The following is a 12,319-nucleotide window of genomic DNA, read 5'->3' on the forward strand; positions in this document are numbered from 1 at the left end:
CACGTCCCGGCGTGTAACTTCCAGGCGTGTCCCACCCGCGCCGCGCTGTGGCACGTACGTGGGACTTCCCCTCCGTTCAGCCAGCCTAGATCCAGTAAATGAAAATTCTGACCCTGCTAGTTGTCTGGATGGAGAGTCCCTGACGGCAATTTATAGACTGTATTTTGTGACTAATGAAATATGTTCGCTGGGATTTTCTGACGGCTTTCAGGTGTAGCCCAGCAAGCTGTCTTTATGAGAGTGGAACATGAAGATGACAGCAGTGACAGGCAGAGAAAACGTCCATGTCCACTGAGCCTATTCCACTGCATAATAAGACACCAAGCATCTCAAATCACAGCTACACAGCTATTGTTATATGTACACACTGAATGGAAGCAGTGGACCAGAGTTACAATTAACTATCAAAGAACCCTGAGCCAACACCTTAAACGTGTGTCCTCAGAGCACTAGCTCAAATCCCCCAAGTGTGATGGCCACTATGGCAAACACTGACTTTTACAGCATGAGGATTACTACACACTGGTCTCTCTAAAGTCACCTGACTAAAAATGCTGAGCAGTTGTGCAGGTTCCTCACCAGCACTATTCCAGTGTAGCCCTGAATAACAAGAATCTGAATAATTAGCAAAGCTAACTATCCCATCCTGCCAATCCATCTGCGTTGCTTCCCATACATCGGTTTTTCATTTATTGAGGACTGCGCTGTGCCACACGCACACTTGCTCTTGGGTTTATAGGTGCCTTCAGAGAGCAAACATGCACAGCAATTTAAAAAAGTAAGCAACTCAGAAGAGAGTAAGTGTAACATATCACATAAGCTCTCTGTAGCCACTTCAGTAGAAAGATTAGGAGGCAGCTCAAGAAATAGTTTGATCATTTTTAAACAAAAATCTGGTCTGCTGATTCTGGTACAGAACTGGCAACTTCTGGCAAGAAGGTAGTAACAAACATCTCCAAGGTCATCTTGACAGGAGTCCATCCACCGTTCCCCTTCCCTCCCCCAACTTAAGCCATACTGTCTTTGAAATTATAACCAAAGGAACATGTAACTGCTTCTTAAAAGCAGAGGTGTAAACTCACCAACAAAATGGTTAAATGGAAAAACATTACCCCAAATCATTCTCTCTCTGTTAGAAGCAGAACATATTTCTCTTCTAAACAGCTTTATCTTAAGGCTTTTAGTATTTTACTTTTACAGCTACTTGTCCAATTTGTAGCCAACATTTCATTCACTGCTTTTCAGTCAATGTTTGGAGTCCTCTTAGAGAGACACATAAATCCTGGACTGCACTGTTCACACCTACTCAGCAAGAATAACACACATTCAGGGGCTGACCACCAAAAGCCTTGTCCCCTAAGGCAGCAAACTTGGTGTAAACTCTGAAGGATTCCCCGGGCATCACTTTTCAGGTGATTGTTCAAAACTCTTAGACAATTCTATAGAGGGCAAGTCTTAACAGAATTTATACTAGCCAATTGGTTTTATTTTTTCATATGATTGTCACTGGAAAAATCAGAGAGAACTGAAATATGGAGTATGTAGGGGAAATTATAGGATTCTCTAAAAATGCCTAGTGTTCCGAGTGTCTTTTTGGGAGCTCAGTGTCACCTGAGAAAATTGTTAATGTTTTGCAGCTCCCAAGAGAATCACGTGGAACATATTCCTGCATGTCATAGACTCACATCTCACCTGGGAGTCCTGACTCACTGCTTGGGTATGCTGTCCTGTACATCAGACGCTGCGTAAGACATGATTTTTCCACTGTACATTATGCAACTTCTTCTCTGGTAAAAGCTGCATGAGAAAACTGCAGGAAGCACTTGGTTCCAAATGAGCTTATTCCATTTTATTTGTGCTGGCCAGCCTTTCCACAGAGTGGTGTATGGATGGACTGCCTATCCTGCCTGATCCAGGGAATTCAAATGCATTGTGCATGTTGTGCAAACACTACTGCAAAGGCTAACTTAGGCTTTTGAAATGCTGACAAAATTATGAAGGGAAATCTCTTATTGAGTATCAAGCCAGTACTGCTCCAGCAACTAGTAAGATAGAGGTGAAAGTGGTTTATCACTTAAAGACCTCTCTTGAAGGCATGAATTTCTTTTAAAATAGAGCCAGGTGTGACATCCAGAGGTTCCCAACATACCCAAGATAATAATACCATAAAGAATATCTCCACATAAATAATATATGAAACTATAGTTATATAAATAAACAAATATATTTATATTTTTATAAATATAGTAAAAAGTCACCATTCTAATCACAGGAAAACTTCCAAATCAGTCACAAATTCTTCCAGTAATTTCTCTACCTTGTTTATTCCCAAAGGAAAATGGAGAAGGAAAGGAATTTTTTCAGGTTGTTACATCTGAATCAAAAGAGTTCCAGAGAAACGATGACCACTAAGAACATAGCTCTGAGCAACTGGCTGGTTTAGCCTAGATAAGAGCAGACTGAGGGGAAACCTGATTGCAGTCTTCAACATCCACTTGAGGGGAAAAGGAGGGGCAAGTATGATCTCTTTACTCTTGTAACCAGTGACAGAACTCGAGGAAAGGCATGAAGCTGAGTCAGGGAATGTTTAGGATGCATATAAGGAAAAAGTTTTTCAGCCAGAGTGTGGTTGGGCACTGGAAACAGCTCCCCAGGGAAGAGGTCACAGCACCAAGCCTGACAGAGTTCAAGAAGCGTTTGGACAAAGCTCTCAGGCACGTGGTGTGACTCCTGGCATGTCCTGCATGGGGCCAAGGGTTGGACTCGATGATCCTGATGGGTCCCTTCCAACTCAGCATATTCTGTGATTCTGTGATCTGTGTGAAAGTGCTCAGTTCAGGAAATAAGTGATAACATCCTAACTGCCTATTAGAGTCCAGGAGCTCAGCCATTACTAAAGCATGTTAACAAGGCAGCTGAGATATTTATGCAGCTATCAAATGACGGATGATCCGTCCAGTTTATGTATACAAATGTTGGATGCCAAATGAGGGTGAAGAGGTTCACAACACAAAGTGTTCAGTAGCAAGCACGACCTCCTAATTCAAGGCATTCCCCTGCCTTTACTTCTGCCTTTCCGTCGTGGCAAGCTCTCGTCCTTCAGCTGCTCCGTTCCTGCTGTTTGGCAAGTCATTCTGCGAAGAGGATGAGGCAACTGTCACTCAACAAAAGCTCTTTTTTTTTTACACAAGGTTACTTTTCAGCCATCTACAGTTCACTGACTGGGTTTATTACACAGCCTATAAACATTGTGCTGGCAACACGGGAAGGGCAGCAATACAGGAAAATGGTGGGAGTGAGAGGTTAAGATCTGCTTTAGAAGGTGTTGCCACCCAGGAAACTATTTGTGCACCTACTCTCTCATGCAAAGGATTGCTATTAATGCTTTTACATAGTACATGCATAAACTCCAAAAATAGACTCAAACAGTGGTAATATAGCATAAAATTCTAGCCTAGTTAGTTTTCAGAGACAATCCAAAACCATTTTTAACTCTGGATGTCTGAAGTCTCTGCCCTTTCCTTCCTCTCTCCCCACTCTGAGTAGGAGCTGAGCACCTTGGTTGAAACCCTGGCAGAAAGGCATTCCCTAGTGAGAAATCCCACTGACTTTGGAGGTGGGAAGGAGCAGGTTTCAGTCTGGTGCTTCTCATGTGTTTGAAACCAGAACTACTCACTCTGTGACTCCATCAGTAATAAACCACAAGTAAGTATACTGTGATGTCTTTCCTTAAAGCATCAGTGGCTTCTCAAAGGAACCAAGGCATTTGAGTGAGAACCAAAGTAGGTTAAGCAGAGGTATGTTCCCTTCTGTCAGTTCTGGTAATCAATGTGCAGAGAAGCAGAGTGACATCCATGCAGTAAAAATTGTGGCTGCTAAACTTACCAGAAACAATTTATCAGTGCTCTTACTCAGCTGGAATGTACCTACTTAAACAGCCCTACTGAAATCAACTTGTAAACTAGTTGCGATCCACACTAATTTTTCTTTTGTATTGCCAGGATGGCTTAAAGTTGTCGTACGGGGAAAGAAGCAGGTGTGATGTTTCGCTTTATTAGTAAAGTTATTAAGACCACGATTTTAGAATCAGTAAGGCAAATCATCCAAGTGCTTGAAAACATATGAAGCTGTTTGCAATTTTCCATAAGATTTTGAGAAAAGCTAGACTACAGTGTGCAACTTCAGAACCTGAATATGAATCCATGCATGCAAAACTCTTTTGCTCTCACTGAGAGTATCAGAACACAATTAAATGAAAATATTCAAATTTGCTAACTGCAGTGCTGAAACAGTAATGCAAGTATTGCTTTGCAATCTAAGAAGATCCACTTTCATGCCAAATACACATAAATTAAACTCACCTCATACAATTCCCTGAGTGGACTGAAGATTGAAAAGCAGTCTGTTCCATTAAACTCCGGAGAATAACCTCAGAGAACTAACCCTTGGTTGCTAAGTGAATGACATCAGAAAGCAGCCATCAACCGTATTCTGCCAGTTTCCTAAGCACTGGAGAGTTTTGTCAAGAGTTGCATTAAATGATCTGTCATCAACTGAATATTAATCTTTCAGTATTTTATTACTCAGACTTAAACAGGGCCTTCTGGAGGGCACAAATTATTGGCAACAGGAGGCAGTAATTACAAAGTGAGGTAGAGTGCAGAAAACATGACAAGTGAGTTTAAACAGTGTCTTGGGACCACTTAATATCATGCTGGCAAATATAGCATACTATAAAACCATTTAAGGGAGAACAGATATAATGCAGGAATCTATCTGCTAAACAGCAAAAAGGAACCCCAAAGCAGAAAATTACTTTTTTGTTTGCTTGTTTCTTGCATTTAAGGCATAACCTTTCAGCCTATACCCCTTTAATGGAGCAGTAGGTTCTGCCAATACTATCATCACATGGAACTGACAAGTTTCTTGAATGTTTTGCAGGACTGGACATATTTTTTGACACGTAGTAATCACTGTACATGAGATGCCATGTTCCATGGTCTGCATCTTAGGTGCCATGTGGCTGATGAGTGTCTTGCTGAACCCAGTGGTGAAGGGGCTCCAAGCAAGAGCAGAGTTAAACTGAGGAAATATGCACTATGCATGTGCATAAGATGGATAAGATTCTGTTGTAATTAAGAAAATGTTTCAGTAAGGTGAAAACAGAATCACACTGAATTATTGCAGTTGAAATATGGCAACCTGACCCAAGCATGAACAGACACTATGTATTCTTAAGGGACAGTAAGAAAAAATACAAGGAAAGTGTACAGAGGATCAGCTGTCACAGGCAGGGCATATGGGTGATAGAAAGATAAGAGGCTTTGGAGAGCATCACCGAATTATGAGGAAGTTTCAATCCATGAAACACAGAACCAACCACTCCAGGCAACATGATACAGCCTGATGTTCCCACAGCATTGTTATTGCATGAGAACATGAGTAATAACAGAGGAGTTGAGGTGCATCGGTACATGGAAAGACCAGGAAAGTACGGGAGCATATCCCTTTACTGCTACTCCGTGCAACAAATCCTCTGCCTTGAAGAACCAGCTTTAGTAGGTAAAATGGGCAGATGGTGCTGGGAAGAAATATATTTAACCTGATAGACAACCAACAGAAAGGTAGCTTGCAAAGCGTGATGGACCTAAATGAAGAACACTTGTTCATTAAACAGGCATTGCAAATGCAGAGCTTAAAAAAAAAAAAAAAATCATTACTTTTAGGGAAATTGGAAAGTTTTATGCAAAAAAAGTAGAGACTCCACATGTTGACTTTGGATAGATTCTTTCTCACTCACTGCTATATTTAATGCTCATTCAGTAAGTGAATCACTGCCCTTGAAACACTACTGTTTAGGTACTAAACAAATAGCAGTGCAATGGGATTTTTATGAAGAAATCATTCAACAGTTTAATATCCTCGTGTTATCTTTTGTAATAGTGTATTCTTCAAGTTTTTGAGAGCAAACCAATAAAATTATAACTAAAAGTTTCCCCGTATGCATCTGATGTCAAATACTGAGATAAAAGTGAAATTGAAAACACATAATCTGGTTTTTCTTTTGAACGTGTATAGCTGACATTTAAAAAGTAAAATATTTTAATTTCCCCAACCATTACAGAGTGTATAGCTTTATATCAAAGTCATTATCTACCAATGTATGTTGTTTCCCAGATTTGTTGCTGGAAATGAACAGAAAATCAGTATAAACAACTAATGATGGAAAACCAATTCGTGAAAACTGTAGGAATTGGTTTTCATATGAATTAAGTGGAATATTTTGAGTTTTGCAAAGTATCAATAAAATATATATAAAAATCTGATAATCTAATAATTTACAGGGAAAATGTTTTAATTCCATCATTTCTTAACACAATAGTAAAAATACAGATGTGTTCACATGTAAGTATTATTTAGCATTTCTCATAAAAAATCTGACTAATCATGTAACTTTATGTTACAGCCCTCAATAGCCCATATCCCCACTTATATTCTTCTACATGAACTGTATCCACAGGAAGAACCTGTCCCTGCTGCAAGCTGCTCTGTGTGGGCTGACCTCACTGACTGTTCAAGGCTCCCTGAGTTATCTGGAACTCCAGAGAGAAGAAGAGTGGAAGTACCAGCAGGGACAAAGGTTCAAATGGAGGCAGGTTGCCTCAACATTTTATTCACTTGGAAAACAGAACTTTTGTTCTTATCTAAACAATAGATAAGTTGCTGTCATTAATTTCCTCACCTGTATGATCAAAAAAACTCTTTCAAATTTGATTGTGCTTGGCTATTAATCAAGTCCTTAAACAAAGCTGATGGACCACCTACCCCTAGAAGGGCATGAGCAAGGGTGCAAAACCTCTCAGTACACTGACAGAATAGCTCCTGAGTCCATACTGGAACTTAGCAAACAAATGGGATGACCAGAATTTACAGGGGAAGTTTCTAGCTTATGTACTATTGTCATTTACAGTAAAAAAGAAAGAAAAAAATATTCATCTCTAGAGATTATTTACCTCACAACCTAATAGTGCATTTGGAAATTACTGTACCCTAAAACAGCTCTGATAAGCAAAGATGAAACTCAAATAGCTAAAAGGGAACTAACAGAGCTCTTGCCTAGTATCAAATCCTGTTTTAAAGCTTTCTGCTCTTAAAGACATCCTGTTTATATATTTAATCAATGAACTGGATTTAAGAGAAACAAAAATGTCCTGCAATCTTCTTTAAAATGTGTATTTGTAAAATTGGAGTAACTCAGCTTTTAAAACAAACAGCTAAACAGCTTGGGAAATTCCCCAGATTCCTGTTAGATTTTGTTTCTGTTTCTCTGCAAAGAGTTTTCTGATTTTTTTTTTTTTTCTGGGAACATAACATGGTTCAGTGGTTGCCATTTAGAAAGAAAATTCCCTCTCTTTCATGCTCTTTCCTTACCTGCATGTCATCAAAGAGACTCTGCCTCTGACAAAACTGTACATCTGTGTTAGCTCTCCTGTCAAAATGAGCTAATGGATAATCATTAATCATTATCGTGGATAATGACATGAGATTCAGAAATCTCAGGGGATTCCTTTGTTTGTTTTAAGATCTGCTTGATTTAAAGTTCAATTGCAAGCCTTCTCCAAAGAGAATAAGGGCATGGGACAGGAGGAAATGTTTTGGATCACCAGTGTATTCAATTGGCCTTATGTGAACTACACAAGCTTCATCCCAAAACTAAGTGGTTTGTACACATACACGTCTACCTACAAAATTGCTCAAATAACATCATTTCTGTTGGAAGGCTATTCCTGAACGCCTTTCTTTTGACAGGTAAAAAATTCTTCACATATATAGCTCAATAATATGTGCGAATTCTGCCCAGTTATTGTTCTACTAACACCACTTCTTCTCTGTGATAGCTCTTTCCCTTACATGATCTTTACTGTGCTGTAATTACATAAACAGTGATCCATCACTCTTCAGACAATAAAATTTTGTCTAAAATAAGTAGAAAACAAAAGAAGTCTCAGAAAACCAGATTCCTCATTCCTCTAACCTTCCCAGCAGCCCTTTTATGTGCCTGTACCAGTTTTTCTTCATCTTTCTTTATCGTGGTTGAGCAGAAACATATGCAGTATTTCAGACGAGGTTTTGCCAGGCCCTTGCACAATTACATTGATATTTCTCTCTTTAAGAACACAAATACACAAATAAAGAAATAACATCCTCACTATGCATCTGAATTCCTGTTAAACTTCCTTTTTCCTCCACTGCATTGGTGCCTCAGCATCAGTTACTGACTAACTTCTTTTTCCTTATTCATTCCATTGGCATTTTCAATTGATGAGTCTCCACCTTGTGACAGAAATTCTTGTTAATAGTTCTGCACGTGACTGTACGCTTTGCATTGTGGCAGGATGGGAGGTAATCTCATACAGGTTCCCTTTCCCAGAGAAGGCTGGACCAGATGACCTCCTGAGGTTCTCTCCAACATGAGCTGTTCTGTGACTCTATGATTCTATGACTAATGACATCTATATTCTCTTCTTTAAGGTCATGCAGTCTCTTTTGCATTATAGTTCAATCTTCTTCTGTAGTAATGGTTCCTTTGTATCCAAAGTCTTTACCAAAGACACCGAACAAGAACAGTCTGTGATCAGTCCTTGAGAACTTCCACTTATAAATAATTGCCTGATAGCTCCCTTTTCAAAATAACTTTTGCCATTTTTCTTCAGCGAGTTTCATGGTTATTTTGCAATTCTTGTAAAACATCTCCAGCTGAAGCAATTGTATCTTGTATAACACTGCATCAAATATTTAAGCAGAGTCTTGTTGCGTATTCCTTATCCTCAATTATTTACCTAAGACAGATAACAAATTAGTATTCTCAAGATTTACTTTATAATGGGGCAACAAATCCTCATAGTCTGCTTATCCCAGGAGAGATAACTTAAAACCCTTTCTAAGAATTTCACAAGTTCTGATATTTTAATAATTTAGAACAATGAAAGTATGACAAGGTCACTGTGAGACAGTTAAAGGAGAAAGTTCTTCCAAGTAATTGGAGACACCTACCCATACCGAGTTCTGAGTGGAATGGTCTGTAGTAGGCTTAATGGGACTGTACCTGGATGGGTGTAGCAAGCTCTACTAGAAGTCTATAGAACTTACTAAATACATACAATAAAAGCTCTTCTGCTGCAAATTTAAAGCAAACACACTTATTACCAATGTCATTTTCTATTTGGCTTCATGAAGAAGCTGCTTCAGGATGAGATAAGCTGTGACACTGCAGCACGGTAATCATTCAGTACTAACTCCACGAGTGAATGTTTTCATTCTATACCGAGAATTTTGTGGTTTAGCTTATCCACTTCTAAAGAACTGTAGTGATTCCCTTAGAGCAGACCAAACATATAGCTAGTAGAGGACAGGTTATTTGCAAAAGCTATGCCAGCCATTTTCGGAATAGTCAAGCCTTTACATTTGATGTCATGGTTTAAAAATTTTACAGTGAGAAAAAATTCCTACTCTGTCACTATGGATTTTTTCCATAGAAGCCATCTAGGAAAAAAAAACTGAATGAGTGCCAGAAATGGAGCATGCAAACCCATGGATGACTGTTACTATGGTTGCTTTATTAAGAATTGCCCACTTCCAGTCAGCCTGTAGCTGTTCTTGAGTTAAATATTACCCAGTGAGTAAACACAGTGCTGCATGTCCCCTGAGGCAGCTGTAGGACTGCTTCTACTTCCAGTGAAATCAAGGTAAATTCCACATTTCTGCAAAGAATGAATTCAAATTCCTTCACTCCCTTATGGATGTGTGCCCACACCACATGTTGTCTGTACATGCAAGTTGTTTCTCCAGTGACCACTTGACAGTAACCCATGGTTTACAAACAGAAAATTCCTACCCTCCTATAAAGAGAATAACATTAGCTTTGTAACAGTAAATAAACCCACCACTTCTCCTGTTTATCAGACATGTTTCCTTACTGTAACAGGAATATATCACTGCACTGATGGGAATACATCACTGCACTGATGGGAAGAAGAGAAAAGGGATTTTTTTTTAATTGTTGTTTTATCTATCACTTTCACTGACACAAAAATTCTAGACTGATTCACATATGGAAACCCCAAATGACATGCAGCAAAGCATTCATCTATGGACAGGAAACAGTATGGGTTTTATAGGCTAGAGTAAAGGTTATATCACTTTTAAGTACATTTTAAAAGACTGCACAGACACCCTCCTTAATTTTCAACTGACCAAACAAGCCACACATAAAAGCCTTTAATCATATACAAGGTATACCAGTGAAATGCAATTTCTTTATGCTTCTACAGATTAGCCTTGATCCTCCAATACTGATTCCATTAAGTGATGTTGTCACCAAGTGATGTAGGAAGAGGAGGAAACGGGAAGAAGGAAAAAAAAAAGTGGCACTATACAAAGGCTACTGCAAATATTATAAACAGATGAGATCGAGAGGTGTTGCAGAAAGAGCACTGAAAGACAGTAACTGGTACCAGGGAAAAGAACTGGAAAATCTGTAGAATAGGCTGGTTTAAATCTGTTTTTTAAAAAATTTAGTTTTAGCAAACTTCTGGATGAATATATGATGACACGAATGTTCACAGACTTGAATGTAAAGTAGCAGAGGGAAAGAGCAAGGCTTTCTAATAAGCTCTCTTGAAGTATAACAATTGGTCTCTTTTATACTCACACAATTTTGGGAAGTTTGACTTTGTCTTTCTGTTGATTTTTTTTTTAGCTTTGAAGGCTAAAATTATCTTCTTAAAATATGATCATTTTAAATCTGACCCAACAACCAAAGAATTTAATAGATAAATAGCTGAATTGGACCCAGTCTGCTCCTGAAATGAATACTTTTATCTGTGGGTAAGTTTGCACTAAGCATTTTGCTTCTTCATCAGAGTCACAGAAAATATGAAAAAGAAATCCACACTAACTTAATCTAGACAAACTGTAACCTTCTGTCAGCCTAAGAGGTAAAATCCAGCTTTCTTAGCAGCTCTCATCTACAATGCACCTCCACAAACAAGACTGCAGTTCACAGTTTGCATCACATGAACCACAATCTGAATGTATAAAAGATCTTCCCTACATACCTGATTCTGAAAAGGATGTGAATGTAATACAGACCACATTTTTGTGGGGAACAAGTCAAACCAACTGGAAGCTCTCAGAAGCTAGAGTATGTCAAGTGGTACTTTAGCCATATATAGGTACGAAGCATTTTTTGTGATGGTGTAATACTCTGCTGCAAAAGGAGAGGTTAGGATTTGAAAAAACTCTCTGTTGCTTCCTTAACAAATGGGCCTTTTCCTTTCTGTTCTCCTTTCTGGTTCCCTATTCATGTAACAATTATCCCAGGCTCCAGAACATGCTTTCTGTTTTGAGACTTCCTGTAAATCAATATTTTTATGAGCAGCTCCTGCAAAAAGTGTAATCAGTATGTATGCACACCAATTGCTTAGGGGTACATAAGCCAGTGCTTTAACAGTTCACTGTCCTTTCTGACCTATGATTCAGCCTTGACGTTAATTCTACAGATATATCAAAATGTTGGAATTATTTGCCTTGGGACACTCGTTTTGCTCCCTTCTTTTACTTGAGGATCCCAGCTGCCTTTGAACATTAGTCACACAGTGTACTGATTGCCGAGATGCCTTGGTTAATCTATTAAACAGAAGAATTATGCAAAAGGCCCTCTGGAAATATTACTGGGGAAAAAAAAAAAAAAAAAAAGTGATGCAAGAAATGAAGGAGGAAGAAGCAGTCCAGGCCCCAGAGGGTTCAAAGCCTGCTGTTACTAATGGAAATGATCCACAGGCTAGAGCTACACCCTGTGGTTGTGGGAAGAAACTGGGGAGAGTGACGGCCGCCGCAAGGCTCCCAGTTCTTCCAAGGAAGAGCAACATAACCTTGGTCTTGGGTTGCTGTTGCCATCACACAACATTTCTGTGAATTCAGCTGTCTTCCCCTGTACACTCTGAATAAACATTATACAATTAATAAACGAACAAACTCCAGTGCAGAGACAGTGGACTAAAACTTTTATCGCAGAACAAGAATAGGGCTCGCTGATGAGGAGTGTCCAGTAGAACTTGGATATGCCAAATGAAAAACTGGTCAGTTTCTCTACAGATGTATAGAATAATAAATGCTTAAGGAGGAAGATTTTACACAGGGAACTAGACCTGTAGCAAGCATCTATAGGACAAAACTCTTTAGAGGTTTCTGCTGGGATGGACTGTCTTGCATTACATGGTTGTTCTTTCCTCGCATTTTCAAGGGTCCACAGGGCTCC

This window comes from Empidonax traillii, unplaced genomic scaffold (assembly GCF_003031625.1).
Source record: "Empidonax traillii isolate 1590-97213 ecotype Southwest subspecies unplaced genomic scaffold, ASM303162v1 scaffold296:size1881848, whole genome shotgun sequence".
NCBI classification, from domain to species: Eukaryota; Metazoa; Chordata; class Aves; order Passeriformes; family Tyrannidae; genus Empidonax; species Empidonax traillii.